Source organism: Primulina tabacum, chromosome 6 (assembly GCF_025594145.1).
Source record: "Primulina tabacum isolate GXHZ01 chromosome 6, ASM2559414v2, whole genome shotgun sequence".
Lineage (NCBI taxonomy): Eukaryota > Viridiplantae > Streptophyta > Magnoliopsida > Lamiales > Gesneriaceae > Primulina > Primulina tabacum.
Window position 1 is genome coordinate 33,434,697 of NC_134555.1, and position 17,769 is coordinate 33,452,465.

Genomic DNA, 17,769 nt, shown 5'->3' on the forward strand with positions numbered 1-17,769 from the left:
TTAGAAAGATTGAAAAGGGGAAACGAGATTGAACGATGTGCGGAAGCCATTGGAGAAAGAGTGAGGTTCATAGTTGCGTGGTTACTTTGCTGCAATGACTCAAGAAAAGGTACCTGGATGTACTTTCTTAAACAAATAATAAAAAATAAAATAACAAAATGTCCCGAGGACACACACACACACACATATATATATATATATCCGGAGTTATATATTATTTAAAAGTTTAGAATGAAAACACTTGTATTTGAGAGATTAAATTAAATTACATGCATTAACAAAATTATTTAGATTATTAAGTTTTCTATTGATATAGTTAAATTCTTACAAAAATCAATTTTTTAGGAGATTTTCTAAATAAAACTTCTTATTCAAATTCTTTTTCTGGCCATTTGGTTATTTAGATACCAAGTGAAATAATTAATCGGGCAGGTCTTGAAGAGATGATCAACACCGGCTGTGCCGAAAAAGATAGTCAACTTGATACCGCTGATTTTGTCTTGATAGGATCGGATATTTGGTTAAAAGAGTGTCTAGAAATGGGGGTTTGAATAAACACTCTCAACATTTCGAATCTTTTTGAAAGTTGAGTTCAGTTTAGTGATAAACTGATACTTGGAATCATGTCGGTCAATATCACTCAGTTAATAATAAAGTACGGAATAAAACTAACTGATAGATAGAATAAAAACTGAAATAAGAACACAAAATTTTACGGATGTTCGGAGATTTCAAACACTCCTACTTCAGCCCTTCTATTACAAGGATATGATATTCACTAAAAGAGTTTGATCGATACAAAAGTTTGTACAGGCCCACTTCAGTTTGGACTTAACACTGTCAAGACTGAAACTCTTAGTTTACAAAATGCTTCACATTATACAATTTAATTTAGCACAACTGATCTTTTACAAGATCGAGTTTTACAATGATAACGCTGTACTTTAAAGCTCGAAAGGGTAGCCTTGATTGCTACAAATATGTGCGATAAGCGTGAGCTTTTGATTTTCGAATGTAAGCAGTAATTTCAGCAGGGTAACAACAAGCTTAATGAAATAGTAGGTCGATTTGTTTTCAACTACTTCCCCTCTGCTATTTATAGACTTCCCTTCAACGGTAATATTAAATGAATTTTGAATATTTTTATCCGTTGGTTTGCCATGTCAACATTGTTCTGACATTCGTACATTGTAGTTGTATTGCAGCGTTCCTACTATCTGTTGCAGCCTGCTTTTGTACTATTGTCGATTGAACGTCCTTTTCGTTGATGTATACAGCTGAAGGATCAGCTGATAGGTAATAGCCGATAAGCTCACGGCTGAAAGTAGCAACTGATAAATTTCCAGCTGATCAGTCAGTTGTTTGCGTAGATTCAGTTGAGTTGGTTCAGTTGCCTTCGTTAACTTGCGCATTAATCTTTAGTTATGACAACTGTCAGTTTGAGTATATTTGTTCAGTTCCTTGATCAGTTTGTTTCTAATGCCCGAGATTTTTATTATGTTAATCTGCGATTATTGATTATGAGTTGATGTGATTATAGAAGGACCAGTCCGAGACCAGATTTGGTAAATCATGTGATATTAGGATGGGCGAGGACAGAAAACCTCGTGCGCGCGCATATGCGTGACCAGGGCAGAGAACCTCGCGCATATGCGCGCAGAAGGACCAGTCCGAGACCAGATTTGGTAAATCATGTGATATTAGGATGGGCGAGGACAGAACACCTCGCGCACGCGTATATGCGCGACCAGGGCAGAGAACCTCGCGTATATGCGCGAGACAGGGCGCGCATATGCGCGAGCATGTGAAAAATTATATATGCTTTTAATAAATAAATGCAATATTTTTTCTTTCAAAAACTAATAAAATCATCATCTTACTAAATTTTTAAAATTGCCTTTATTTTATTTTGTTTCTCAATTACACAAATGTTTTTATATTTCACATATATATTTAATAATTGTATAATTACTATAATATATAAATCATACAAACTATATATTTGACATGGAATTTAGATTTTTGTAACAATCCAAAAATAAATTTATTTTAATAATTAATACTTTATCTATAAACAAAATTAGTGAAAATTGCATTTTTATGTCATGTATGTTGGTTTTGTTTTTTTTTGTTTTTTTTGTGTAATTTTGGTATTTTATATTGTCGAATTTCAGTTTTACTCACTATTTTTTTTTTTTTTTGACAATTTTACTCTTTTTTCGACGTGACACTGATGTGGCGCTGATATGTATAATATCATATCAGCACGCCCGAACAAAAATGACTCAAATTAAAGAAAAAATTAAAAAGATACTTAATTAAAACTTAAATTTGATAATACGAAATCCAAAATCGCAAAAAAGAATATATAAAGTATCAAAATACAATTTCTCCAAAAAAATATAGATCTTGGAAAATACTATTGAAAGCAGTGTTCTAAAAATCCCCGCCTAGGCACTGGACGGTCAATAATCGCCCCGATTTTAGGCTAGTCGAAACTTCTAAGCTAGGCGGTCCGGGCGCCGCCTGGCGCGAAAGCCGCCTAGGCTATTTTACAATTAAAAATCCGGAAGGTTGAACGATTTTACACTTAATTGGAGTACTTTTGAGGGAGTAATTAATTAATTGATTATTCTATACTTATTATTATATATTTTTATATATGTATTCAATATTAATATTTTTTTAATGTAGATCCATACTAAGAAAAGAAATAGACTAGATACCGGAAGGTTGAACAATTTAGTTTATGTTCAATTCAATGCCAAGATCATCAACAAGAAGAGAAGGCAAGAAGAAAAAGGAGTAGATGTTCTACTTGCTAGTGAAGCAACTATGGCACAAGGATGAATTGTTGATGGTGGAGATGAAGATGTTGAGACAAATGTTGAAGATGTAAGGGAACTTCACGAAGAAGAATTTGTATCGGATGAAGAGGAGGAAAAAGCCATGGATTTTGAGTTTGAATCCGATACAGAAGAAGTATTGGAAAAATATGGAGATGAACTAGAAGAGTTAGATGTTTAGGTTTAATATCAATATATTATGTTGGAAAAAATGTTGAATAAATTTAGTTTTCATTGTACAACGGTTGTAGTAAAGTAGTAAACTGATATGGATGATTCATATATAAAAATTTATTAATATATATTTATTATTACAATTGTAAATTTTATAATAATATATATTTCATATACAAGCATAATACTCATGAACCACTTAATGAATTTAAGCTTTAAAAAAAATCGCCTAGACAACCGCCTAGGCGCTAGGCGGTAGGTAACCGCCCGCCTACCGTCTATCGCTTTTTAGAACACTGATTGAAAGAGAAAATATTGAATGTACTTTCCTATTCCAAAGATGAATATAAAATCACATACAACGGTTGACTTCAAGATTAATAAAAAAGTACTTTGTGGAAAAAAGTATATACATAATCAAAATCACAAGATTCAGAATATTTCTATTTGATAACCTGGATCCCGAGAGGAAGAAGAAATTAAAACCCTCCAAGCATGAATACATTCCTATACGGAAGGCCAAATTCAGATTGAAATCCATCATAGAATGGAGAACACGAAGAATATCAATCGACTCGATTACGTCATTTATTTACTTTTGATGATTGGTTTATCTTACGTTTTCTTCTCCCGTGGCAGCAACAACGAGCATCTGTTGATGCTGGAGAAGCCACAGCAGAAATTCGCAGAAAATGGTAATTTTTTTTTATCTCTAGGGTTTGCGCGATCTACTTCTTGTTTATCGAACATCAAAATCTCGAATTTGAGTCGTGACTCTAAATTAGTGTGGGACTTAAGGATCGAATATTCAGACAAAAAAAATTACGAGGAAATTCTTCTACTCTATCATATTTTTAATTTCATTCAAATTTTTAATTCGTTTCACTGTATTTTATATTTAAAACAACGTGAGAAAGATATGCTATATAGTTTGAAATGTAATTAAATTTGTCATAAATAAATTTACTTTATTTTATTTTGAGCGATTTATGTTAGGGTAACATATTAGTCGATAAAGACGAGCTGCCACTGCCCGAAACGTTCGGGCAGCAAGGGCGGCTGCCCTAGATCGTCTCGAGAAGCGTGCTGAATAGTGGGCTTGAATCGTTTGGACCTATGGTGTAATTTTCTGATTTTTCAAATTTTTGGGCAAAATTGATATTTTTAAAAATTGGTTCAATTTTTATTTTGAAAAATTAATTTTTGGAAATTTAAAAATTTTCTTGTAAAATAAATAATTAGAATATGATTTTAATTATTTATGATAAAATTGAGTTTTACAAGAAATCAATTATTATTGATTTAATTAGAAATTAAATAAAAGTCTTTATTTAATTTATTAAATTATTTAATAATTGTGGTGGTTAGTGATAAAATTATTAGATATATGATTTATCAATTAATTAAATTGTTTAATTAAATTGATGTTAATATTTGATATTAAATGCATGAAGGATGATCGAGAGCCTTGACCAATGTGTTAGGTGTATGTTATGATATTTTACTGTTTTATTCGTTTTTTTTAATATTTGATATTATTAAAGTGGGTCTGGTTTATGGCCCGTTCCCACCCCATGAGATATATCCCTTAGGTGACATGGCTATTTAAATGTAATTATTAGAAATAGTGGGAGATCAAGACTGGAAGATGGTGGGCCAGATGAACGAGATGAAGAAATGTAAAATATTGGATGCTCTTGTAATAGTTGCATTTGCATCCCTGCATTCACCTAGGTTTTGGACCTGGATCCATGTATGGCTCACATGGATCTAATAGTGTTGGCGATCGATCATCCTTATTTATTGTTGAATGTCATATTATGATATATATGCGATATATAGTAGTATGCATGTATGTATATTATTAGATAATATAGTTACATGGATCCGGCAAACATACAAACTCGTGGCACGCGATTTTAAAAATAAAATGATGAGAAAATTTTAAAATTAAAATCCCTCATTTTGAATATGATTCGAAATTCATATTAAACCGTAAAAGTAAAAATTAAAAGAGTTTAATTTTTCCTTGCCTTCCATCAACCGTGGTTGTATGTTGATCACTACCCGCGGACTGTGTCTGGCTCATATTATTGGGGAGGCCTGGCCCGGAAAGCTGTGACTTCCATCGGACATATGATGTGAATTGAGTGGAACTCCCATGACTTCGGCTCATATTATTGGGGGAACTCATGACGACCGTCTACTACAATTCAATATTGATGGGTCGGTTTGACACGCGAAAATAAACGGCTTCATATTATTGGGTCCTTATTAAACGTGAGGCAAAACACGCGGAGGTTGCATAGGGATGCAATTGGATTCTACCTTTTAGAAATTATATTTGGCTGATATTATTCGGGATTATAATTGGCTAATTGAACTCTACGTGCCCACTAAGGAAATACGATTTTTCTTTTTCATCAGAGGGTGGTGGAAATGTCAAAATAGTGGGAGGGAGATTTATAAAATAAAAATCCATATTTTATATCTTAAAATTATTTTAAAATAATCAGCAACCATTATTCTGTTTCCATATCAGTATATTTTCGATTTCATCACGTAATCCATTTTTGTTACTAACAAGCTAACCCGAATCTAATTTTCTAGACTGGTTGGGAAAAATTGTTCGGAGAAAATGACATACACACTAATGTCAGTCCTGCTGAACTGACAAAGCATGTAAGATGGTAGGACCATAGTATGCAAGCTAAAGTGTGATGTGCTCGCTTCTATGTCAAATGAACTGTAGGGACAGTTTGAGGAAATTTTGAATGCTGCTGACATTCGAATGCACGTGAAAGAGTTGCATGGTGCATGTAACTCATACGATGATGCACACTACTTTTAAAGAGCTCATGACTACATGCATGCAAGATGGAGCTCTAGCCCATGAGCATGGTGTACATATGACTGTGCTTATTGAGAATGTGGTGGGCCTGGAATATATGATTCCTAACGAGTTAATTGATAACATCAATTTGTTGTCTTTCTCTTCCTCATTTGACGGGGTTATGGTGAACTTCAAGTTGAATAAGATATATGATAGCCTTGAAGAGCTAGTCAATACGCTTATGACTTATGAGATCACCATAAAATAAGAAAATTGTTGTTTTTATAATGGGCCTATCGTCGGACGAAAAATGGCCCACAAGATAAGGGAAAGAAATGTTCTGCCTCTCACAAGAAAAACAATCCCAATAAGAGGCAAACTCTGAAGTGATTCTTGAGTGCTGAATTTTTGGGTTATCTAAAAGAGAATGAGATTCTCTCACAGTAGACTCCACCAGCAACACCACAATTGAATGGTGTTTCTGAACGTCGAAATCGATCCTTGATGGACATGGTTTGATCCATGATGTGATTCACTGAATTGCCTACATCGTTTTGGGACTTTGCGCTTGAAACTGCGGCAATGTTGTTGATTAATGTCCATACTAAAGCAGTTGATAAAACACCATATGAGATATGGATGAGAAAAACTCCCAAATATTCTTACGAGAGAATATGGGGATGTCCTGCTTACGTGAAGCAGACAGTGGGAGACAAATTGGATATTAGATCCACTTTGTGCTACTTTGTAGGATATCCAAAGAATTCTGTTGGATATTATTTCTATCATCCGAATGAAGCAAAAGTGTTTGTTTCAAGAAATGCCACCTTTTTGGAAAAGGAATTTCTATTAGATAGAAAAGGCAAGATGATAGAACTTGAAAAAATTCAAGCTACTCCCTCAACTATAGAAGTGGAACCTAATTCCCAAGAACCAGTAGTTGAAGTACAAGCTCCTAAAAGGTCTGATAGGGTTGTTAGACCACCTGCAAGATATACGCTTTTTCATGAACAAAGCAGTGATGAACATTGTGTTGGATGTGATCCAATGAATTTCAAAGAAGCAATATCTGATACTGATTCAACGAAATGGCTTGAAGCCATGCAGTCTGAAATGGATTCTATGTATTCAAACCAAGTCTGGACATTGGTGGATCCACCTGGGGGAATCGTTCTCATAGGATGCAAATGGATTTACAAAAGAAAGCTTGGGGCGGATGGGAAGGTAGTGACCTTCAAAGTAAGACTGATTGAAAAAGGTTATACTCAAATGCAAGGAGTTGTCTATGAGAAAAATTTTTCGCCAGTTGCTATGTTTAAGTCCATTAGAATACTACTAGCCACAGCAGCATGGTATGACTATGAGATATGGCAAATGTATGTAAAGACTGCATTCCTCAATGGAGACATCAAAGAGGAAATTGATATGTCTCAACCTGAGGGATACACATCAGTAGGAAGTGAGCATAAGGTATGCAAACTTCAGAGATCAATATATGGTCTCAAGCAGACGTCAAGGAGTTGGAACCTCAGATTTGATAGCACTATCAAAGAGTTTGGTTTTGCTAAGAATCCTGAGGAACCATGTGTGTACAAAAAAGTTAGTGGAAGTGCAGTGACATTCCTTATGTTTTATGTTGATGACATCCTACTAATTAGGAATGATGTAGGACTACTGCAATCAACTAAAGTATGATTAGCAAGTAAATTCTCCATGAAAGACATGGGTGAAGCATACTATGTATTGTGAATACAAATCTATAGAGATAGATCAAAAGAAGATGATGGGACTCACCTAAGCCACTTATATCGATACTATTTTAAAGCGATACTCTATGGAAGAGTCCAAGAGAGGATACTTACCAATGTTTCATGGTGTTACTCTATCCAAAGTTATGTGTCCCAAAACTGATGAAGAGATAGAGATGATGACACGTATTCCATATGCGTCAGCCATTGGTAGTATCATGTATGGTATGATATCGACACGTCCCGATATTGCTTAAGCTCTGAGTGTTACAAGCAGATATCAGGCGAACCCTACTCCACTACATTGGAATGCCGTGAAAGATATTCTTAAGTACTTGAGAAGGACTAAGAACTTGTTCATGGTCTATGGGGGTGGAAAATTGAAATTGGAAGGCTACACTGATTCTAGCTTTCAATGTGACGTAGATGATTCGAAATCAACCTCTGGCTTTGTATTCATGCTTAATGGTGCGGCTGTCTCTTGGAAAGGTTCCAAGCAAGACACCGTTGCGGATTTCACAACTAAAATTGAATACATTGTTGCATATGCTGCAGCAAAAGAGGTAGTTTGGATGATGAATTTTGTCCAAGAGTTGGGCGTTATTCCTAATGGAGTTGATCCAGTCCCGTTGTATTGGGACAACACTGGTGCCGTTGCGCAAGCAAAGGAACCAAGGTCTCATCAGCGATCCAAACATGTACTGAGGAAGTTCCACATCATACGGGAGATTGTGGGAAGAGGAGACATATCAGTCGAAAGAGTCTCCTCTATAGATAATGTTGCTGATCCACTTACAAAGCCCTTGCCAGGACCATTGTTTGAGAAGCATCGCGAAGCAATGAGATTAAAGTTATGGGTAGTTGTCTCTAGGGCAAGTGAGAGATTGTTAGAGTATATGCCCTGCAAGCCAAAGGTTGGCTAGAGAATTTATTGACTCAAATATAATAAACAATCTTTATTTTAATATAATTTACTTTTTAATGTTTTCGTTTTACTTTATCTGTATACTCATGCAATCAGCATAGATAAAGTCCTTGATTATGTTTTAATACAAATGAATCGTAATTCGGTTTATTAAACTCAAAAAATTTGGTTTATTAAATATTAAATTTTGGAGGTGATAAAATTCAAGGAGTTGAATTTATAATTTAAATATTAAATTCAAATGTTGAATTTATATTATATTTAATTTATTAAGCTCAAAAGTTGAGTTTATTAAATATTAAATTAAATATATTGATAAGTATGTTTAAGGGGCTTGTAGGAGTACAAGTTCAACATACTAAGTAATTAAAGTTCTTAATGGACTTTGATTAATTAATTAAACTAGTTGGACTAGCCCAATTAATTAATCAAGCCCATTAACGTTAATTATTTGTATTAGGTTTTGGCTTAATTATAAATAGGAGTGATCAAGCCATAACCCTAGCAACCACCACTTTGTGATTTTCAAAAATCACCTCCTTTTCTCCCTCAATATTTCGGTCACCTTGATTAGATTTTAGGGTTGAGCCGCCTCTCAATATTTTGATCTCCAACGTCAAAATTTCTTCTAATTTTTCTAGTGCAAATTAGAAGAGGAACAAATCTTCTAGTCGTGAACCTAATTAGAAGGATTGAAGGAAAGAGTTCTTGAAGAAAGTTCGTTGGGAATTCATCAAGAGCTATATCCGCCTATACCGGATTAGTTGGAGCCAAGTGAATCAATTCACTAAAGGTATATTATTAAACTCCCTATGAATGTTTAATCGTAAAACCATACGAGTGCCCAAACATAAACATATTTTGATTGTCAAAATAAAATAAAAATTTTTAAACTTCCGCTGCGTTTGGGGCATGAGAAAACCGAGATCCAACAGTTTCTCCTGATTTGCCTTGTCAACCAACCTCTTAAAACAGCTTACATTACCCCCCATATTATTGTCTTTATTTAGTTAATTGCCAGTGAAATGAATGAATATCAGCTTAAAATTGAAAGAAGTCTTTACATATTTGGAATAAGCTGATGTTGAAAGATAGAAGCTAAGGAGTGTATCTGCTATCTATATGAGATGATTCTTGGGCTTCTCCTACTTTAGCCATGTTTTATGACTGATATTCTTGCTCCCATCTGATTATTTCGAAACATACTATTTATATTTTCTTCTTTAGATTAAGCAAAACATGTTGTATTTCTGCATCTTCCCACCTCATGAGCATGATATTGTATCGTAACATGTGTTACTTGTCGTGGAGGTTTTTTGTTTTTTTACAAAACACATATTTCTCTCTAATGAAAAAAGTTTGAGGACGTCAAGACCGTGTTTGCATAATTACTTTTTCCCTTCATTCTTTTTGTTTAGAAAATATTTTGAGGGTATATTTGTGATAGAATCGACAATATTTAGATTTGTATTAGTCACAATGATGTGTAATCTTAAATATTTTTTTTTAAAAATTTTAAGTTTCATGATCTTTCGAAATGAAACTGATGTTGCTGAAATCCGGGATGGCAGTTGAGAGGTCAGTTCTTCACTTGGAGGGCTCGGATCAGACATTTGAAAAGTAGTTGGGAGGTCGGATTTTCGATTGGGGAGCTCGGATCGCACCTTCGGAATCTGGAGGCACAAACAAAAACATTAGAATGGGGCCGGAAGATTGTTCCGGCCTAGCCCCTCCGACGCTCAAGTCAGAGAATATAAGACTGAGAGAATAATGTGTGTTCTGAGATAATGTGAATATATGAATGAATAAACTGAAACGTCTACTCGTTTTAAAATGCGGAAATATTTTTTTTATAAAAGATCGCAATCACAAAATAACCTTTAAAATAATCGTATTTATTTGCCAATAAAAGTAGCGCAGTTTAAAAATAACTCACATCATCCAAAATCAACGTAAATGTAAATGTGTAAAAATCGTAAAATCATCAACATATAAAAATGTGTAACTCCTCTCAAAACTCATAAATCAATATGCGGAAAAATAATGGTCCTCGGGTCATGTCACCGCATACCCCTCCTGCCTACTCAGTCTTCGGCACCTCCAGTCTCCTCAGCATCAAACTCACCTGCATCACACACGTCTATTGAGTTTAAAGACTCAACACACCTGTACCAGGAATAGCAAGTACATATACATGAACACAGCAGTGAAAAATATCATACTCAACATAACTTTCATGAATTTAAAAAAAACATGAACATAAACGTCTCGTGTAATATCGTGTCGTATCAAAGCATGTCATCTTGTGTCATCATATACGTAAACTTTTTCTTTTAATTGAATTCAGTTCATTAGTTGTGACTTTCGTATCAGCTCTATTGTATCAGCTCTATCGATGGATCCATCTACGTATAACCACGGTACTGGGCGGCGGGGGACATCAGCGACAGCATTACCCATCCACTGAGCCCGGGCCTCAGCTCATATCTCATATCATCGTATACATATACATCGTCAGTCACAACCAAATCTCATTCTTCAAAAATAGCATCATAATCATCATTTAATAAAAAAAAATGCATATACGTAACTTTTCGTTTAAACCAAACATGCAACATATTTATCATAATTGCTTAAAAATCACGATCATGATGCATAAACATTTAAAACATCATGAATTTGTGCTCAGAGCTCTGCCAGGACCAAAATCTCACCCCGGGTTCAAAATGACCATTTTGCCCCTGGAAACCCAAAAATTACCGTTTTACCCTGGACCTCTAAAATTGACGCGAAGCATCCTTAAAATGTCCCAAAACATTTTTTCACCATCAAAATGGTATTCGTGGAGCCACCGCATATGAGTGGTTGTAGCAGTTGAAGCATATAACCTTTGTAGCCGAGGAGTGATTGGAAAGTAATACATCTTCTTGTACGGAATTTGCTTCTTTGCATTCTGAGATCTACGCCTACTAGGTTTATATTGCGGATGTTCACATATATTGCGCTCATTCAAAGCATCGTCTGCACCCCAATAAATCATGCAATTATTGTTACAAGCATCAATCTTCTTGACGGGGAATCCGAGTTCTTTAATAAGTTTTTTTGTAGCGTAAAAAAAACTATCAAGAACGTTGTTACCTGCAGGACATAACTCTGACATTAAATGACACATGTAATTGTAATTCCTTTCAGACATGTTATGCTCATAATTTATCTTTAATAACCTCACCAAAACAGACAACAAAGAGTGACCGTGTGGATTTCCATCCCATATCTCCTTCTTGACTGATTTCATCACCTCATACAATGATTTTATGTAGTTATTTGGACTTTCTGGATCATCGTCAACTGATTTGATGGTTGATTTTCCTCGTCGAAGTTCTCATTTTCACTTTCCAAATTTTCCTCAAAAATAAAATTTTCTTGGAAATTATCATCGAGACCAGCAAAATCAGAAGGTGCAATCATTTGTGGTTCCCTAAGAACGTTCGAAACACGGTACGAAGAAGACAGGGCTTCAAGATTAATATTTGGATATGACAGACGAACATATATTTTCCCCATGAAAATACCAACAGTAGTAATAATCAGGTACAAATCCATATCATCCTAAGTGTAGTTTAACTGTATCATCAGGTAAATAATTTTGTTTTGACATTTCTTGCGATTGCATGGGCAACGCACATTGCCATTTAATAAGCGCTCTGGATGACTCAAGGCAAATGCAACGAATAACTCTATACCGGTACAATAATACTGGGTTAAGAACCCATTCTCCAACGTACCATACATCCAAGTTCTATCGTTGCAATCCATTTTAGCCTACAATAATTTGGAACTAAATTTTATTGTTAGTGTTTTAAACAAAATTTATAACATACATTATTTACCTTTAAAAAAATTGTTAATAATACACGTAAGATCAGAATTTATCTTGATACATGAAGTAGGGGGTAAAACCAGTTTACAAAGTACATTTATCTATATACAATATGCAGATCTAGCATACAATTAAATAATACATAAATAAAATAATCTAACATAGAGTTATACAATTTCACATGCATCTTAACAATAAAATATGTAAATGACATGAAATATTTATACTGTGTCTACACATCTAACACAAATGCTAAAAAATTATATGACATATACAAATACATATATTACATGTAAGATCAGTGTATATCGCAAACATATGAATATATATAATAATGAACATATATATATATATTTCGCAAACATATATATATATATATATATATATATATATATATTTATAACAATGTTTGAAGCGTGACTTCGAAAGCTCAATCTTAAGATCAGATCTGAAAATTTTAAACAAAAAACATGTTCTAGTAGTTAGAATTCAAGAGCCTTGAGGAAAAAAAGACAAAAAATCAGCCCTAACAGAGAGAAATGTCGAAAACCGCTGGAAAAAATGAATGGAATGAGGGGTATATATAGGCGAAAAACCGTCGCTGATTTGAATTAGCAACGGAATTAAATTTAAAAATTCTGTCACAATTAGCGACAACGACGAAATTTTTGAAAAAAAAAAACCATCGCTAATTTATTTTAGGCGACTGTTTTGAAAAATCGTTGTTAAATTAGCGATGGTTTTTATAAATAGCGAAGATTTTATCAAAAATCATCGTTAAATTGGCCACGGTTTTGTGAAAATCATGATTAAATTTAATTTAGCGATAGTTTGTAGTGACTGTCAAACTACCCGTCATAATTTGACCACGGTGTTTGGAAAAATTCAAATTAGCAACAATTTTAAAAAATCGTCGAAAAAAAACCGCCCCTAAATGAACGGTTTTTATTAGTGGAATTAATTCAATATGATCAACTAGTTTGGTTTAACTAATTGACTTTTCTAAATTAATGCTTTTTACTAGGGTAGTTTTTTATTTGTGAAAAAGTGTGTGTTATTTGTCAAGAGAAATTAAAAAAATACCTAGAAATCCATAATTTTATATAAGTGGCTTCGATTTTTGAATCAGGCATAAGATACTCGAAAAAAAGATAGCAACTTTATTTTTCACCGAAAAAATAGGAGTAGTTTATACATTATCTCCATGAAATCTTGAGACTGTTATATATAGACTCTCATAAAAAAAAATATCTATTAACTCATTGTTATATTAAGAAAATACTCATTCGTAATTACTGAATCAAGATTTTTTTTTTTTAAAAAAAATTCTTGATATTATCTGGGCTACATCTCGAAATTCATCCGACAATTCAACTAAGAGATGATTGGTTATTCAAATTTCTTTATTGATTATGATCCATTTTTCTTTTTAAAATGCTTATGATTTCTTTCTTTAAAATTTGGGGAAATTATATTTTGATCTTATAATTTACATATTTTTCATTTTTGTCTTTTTTCTGTAATGCTGTATTTCTCATTGGTTTTAAGGTTTTGATTCTTGAATGATGTTGGCTTGAGTTGAAATAGTATTTGGATGTGTAATGGGATTTAGATGGAAAGTCTTGAGCAAGAGCATTAATTTTGTGGATTAATTATCAAAATTATGGAATGATTGTGATGTAGATGTTATGTTTCTGAAATTTTTTTAGGGATGCAATATGGGATCCTTGCCTTTATGCTCATAAGTTATGTTTGCTTCTGAGAAGTTGCTCGATTTGTTTTGTGAAAGGTTGATCCGGATGAGGTGAATGCTCTTGCTCAATCAATGACTTGGAAGACTGCTGTGGCAGATATTCCCTATGGAGGAGCTAAGGGAGGGATAGGGTGTGTGCCAAAAGATTTAAGCACGAGTGAGTTGGAGCGTCTTACTCGGGTCTTTACACAAAAGATTCATGATCTTATAGGAGTAAATACCGACGTTCCGGCACCAGATATGGGCACTAATTCTCAGGTGAATACTTCATAATCTGTTCTAGTGTGAATTTCTGTTGTAGTCCATGTCATGTGCGGATTCGATTCTGTTAGAATTTAAATACTAAAATTACAGAAGAGAGAGTTTATGTTACAGGATCTGCGTGGTTTTGGGCGTAATGGATCTGATTTTTAGAATATGTATTGATTTCTAACAGATTCATTTTCTAACCAAATGAAAGTAACATTTTGCAGACAATGGCTTGGATTTTGGATGAATACTCGAAACTTCATGGTCACTCGCCGGCTGTTGTTACCGGAAAACCAGTTGTAAGTGAAGATTCAATTTAGTGCAGAGTTTTAACCAGTATATGGGCCCAAATATATACATATAACATACTGATACACCCACATATATATGGTATATTTATGTGTATGTATGATTCTTGTGAGAAAACTCATCTTACCCTTATTATGTTTTGTGAACCAGGATCTTGGTGGCTCACTTGGTAGAGATGCTGCGACAGGGCGTGGTGTCGTGTATGCGACGGAAGCATTACTTGCTGAACATGGAAAGTCAATAAAGGATTTGACATTTGCCATACAAGTAATTCTTCTATTATTTAAGTACTCCTTTTGTCCATTTTATTTGTCAGTTTCATGAATATCGTATTTTGCACTTTCCTTAAGAACAAAAAACTGAATGGTTACATAGGGATTCGGAAACGTTGGATCTTGGGCTGCAAAGCTCATACATGAGAAAGATGGCAAGGTCCTTGCAATCAGTGACATAACGGGAGCTGTAAAGAATCCCAGTGGAATTTGATATATTGGCTCTGCTTCAGCACAAAAAGGCAACAGGAAGGTTATCCGATTTCAGTGGTGCCGATGCCATTAATTCCGACGAATTGCTTACTCATGAATGTGCTGTTTTAATACCATGTGCTCTAGGCGGAGTTCTGAACAGGTTTTACTTTTGCTATTTCAAAATTTTATGGCCACGATGTCAGAACCAACTGTATCGACTTTTTGGCTCACAAGAATGCTCTGCGAAAACATATGTATAATTGGGATCGATAGCTTGTAGTATAGAATTCATTCTATGAAAAGGGTCAAAAAAAACCAAGGATGGAAAACTAACAAGACTTCAGCTGTTTCCTCACTCTTTACGACGTATTGATATCGTTTTTTTGATACGTTTATCCACTGTCTTCATACTTTCGTCAATTTGTTGCTTTTCCTCATTGAAGAGAAAATGCCGGAGACGTTAGGGCCAAGTTCATCATAGAAGCAGCAAACCATCCTACGGATCCAGAAGCGTATGAGGTACCAAATTTTGTCCAGTTTCCTTAATTCTTTCAAATGCTATGCAGTTTTTTTCGTCACTTCACATTATATACTTCTGCAGATTTTGTCGAAGAAAGAAGTGATAATACTCCCATATATATACGCAAATGCAGGAGGGGTGACAGTTAGTTATTTTGGAATGGGTTCAGGTAACGGTCTCGTCTTTTCTTCATGTTTACTAGAAAATGGATGGATTCTGAAATTGTTCAAAATGGATCAAACTAACGTTAACCATTCCTTTCTGTGATATAATCAAGAACATTACGAATTAGATGGTTTTCGCTACAAGCGTTGGTATAAAAACGGACTAATTTTGTCAAAAAATTTGTAGAACATTCAAGGGTTCATGTGGGATGAAGAGAAAGTGAATCAGGAACTTCAAAAATACATGACCAAAGCCTTCCATAATATCAAAGACTTGTGCAAATCACATGATTGTAATCTTCTATGGGCGCGTTTACGCCTGGTGTGAATCGTGTCGCTCGCGCTACGCTACTGAGGGGTTGGGAAGCATAAATTCTAATGAACTTTGGTTTATTAACACATCATGAAAGACATTCTCTTATCGAGATTTTCTTTTTTTTCTTCAATAATTCAGTGTGTTGAGATTTGTTACACATTTTACACCTAAAAGACAGTGAACGAAAATTGATGAGTTCTGATTCTGGTATTATTAATTCCAAATGTTGTTCGTCAAAATATAACATAATTTAACTTAAAAATAGAATAATTTAACTTAAAAATAGACTAGCATTTCAGTCCCAATAATTTACTAAAATTCTTCACTTTATTGGAAAATCTCAAAAAGTCACACTTTGCTCATATATTTGTGATACCCCCGGATTGAGGATGGGCTCGGCCCGCTCTCTGTAGCACATCTAGTTGAGGACCCGGCATTCAGAGAAGTACGGGAGGTCATCCAAGCCGACCTCCCATATCAGAAGTACCGTCGATTAGAGAGGTCAGCCGACCTCCCACATCGAGCTCCCATGCCGACCTCCCGACATGAAGCCGAGCCGACCTCCAAGATTATGGTATCGGTGTGATTGAAAAAGTCTCGGCTGACCTCCCACGCCGAGCTCCCATAGGGTCCAGACTTCAGGCAGGCTCATACCTACGAGAGCTCTTACTCAGGCATTAGCGCGTAGCCCACAGAAATCAAAGCCCAGAAAGATAAAGCCCATTAAAGATCTAACCAAATCTGGCACAAGATCTAACCAAATATTTCAAGATTCTGAAGATCTAAATCTACCAAATCAGGACTTTATCATCCTCCTATAAATACCAGGTTTCGTTCATTGTTTAGGGATTCATATATTCACATTCTCTTAGCACACACATTATTATCTCAGTTTTCTGTTCTCTGACTTGAGCGTCGGAGGGGCTACGCCGGAACAACCTTCCGGCCCCTTTCTAACACTTCTGTTTGTGCTTTCAGATTTCGAAGGTCCGATCCGAGCTCCCCAAGTGAAGATCCGACCTCCCAGCTACCTTTCGAAGGTCTGATCCGAGCTCCCCAAGCGAAGATACGACCTCCCAGTATTATCCCGGATTTCAGCAACATTAATTGGCACCGTCTGTGGGAAATACTGAGCAAAGACGTAGACATGTGAGAATGCAAAAGGAAATTGGGTGGAAGAGCTCCCAAGCGTGCTACGGTCGTACATGACCACTCGGAAGATTGGCATCGGGGAAACACCTTTCATCTTGGTTTATGGAAATGAAGCAGTCCTTCCAGCAGAGATCGGTGAAAAGACATCCCAAATGATGTTTTATGATGAGCAAAACGATGAGAGACGGGCGGCAAACCTAGACCTAGTTGAAGAAAAGAGAGAAGCCGCAGCCATCAGGGTGGAAGTTTACAAAAGACGCATCGCCCGGTCCTACAACCGAAGGGTCATTCAGATGAGCTTTCAAGTGGGGGGCCTAGTTTGGAAGAAGATTCAGGATGCGGATGTTGGGAAGCTGCACCTAAGATGGAAAGGACCATTCAAGGAGATAGAGAAGCTCAGTTCAGTCGCTTACTATATGGAAGAACTGGGACA

At 35.2% G+C, this 17,769-nt stretch overlaps 1 pseudogene; it reads left to right on the forward strand.

Moving 5' to 3' along the window:
* The first annotated feature begins 13,570 nt into the window (after positions 1–13,570).
* Positions 13,571–17,146, forward strand: LOC142549252 (glutamate dehydrogenase A-like; annotated as a pseudogene).
* Positions 17,147–17,769: the final 623 nt, after the last annotated feature.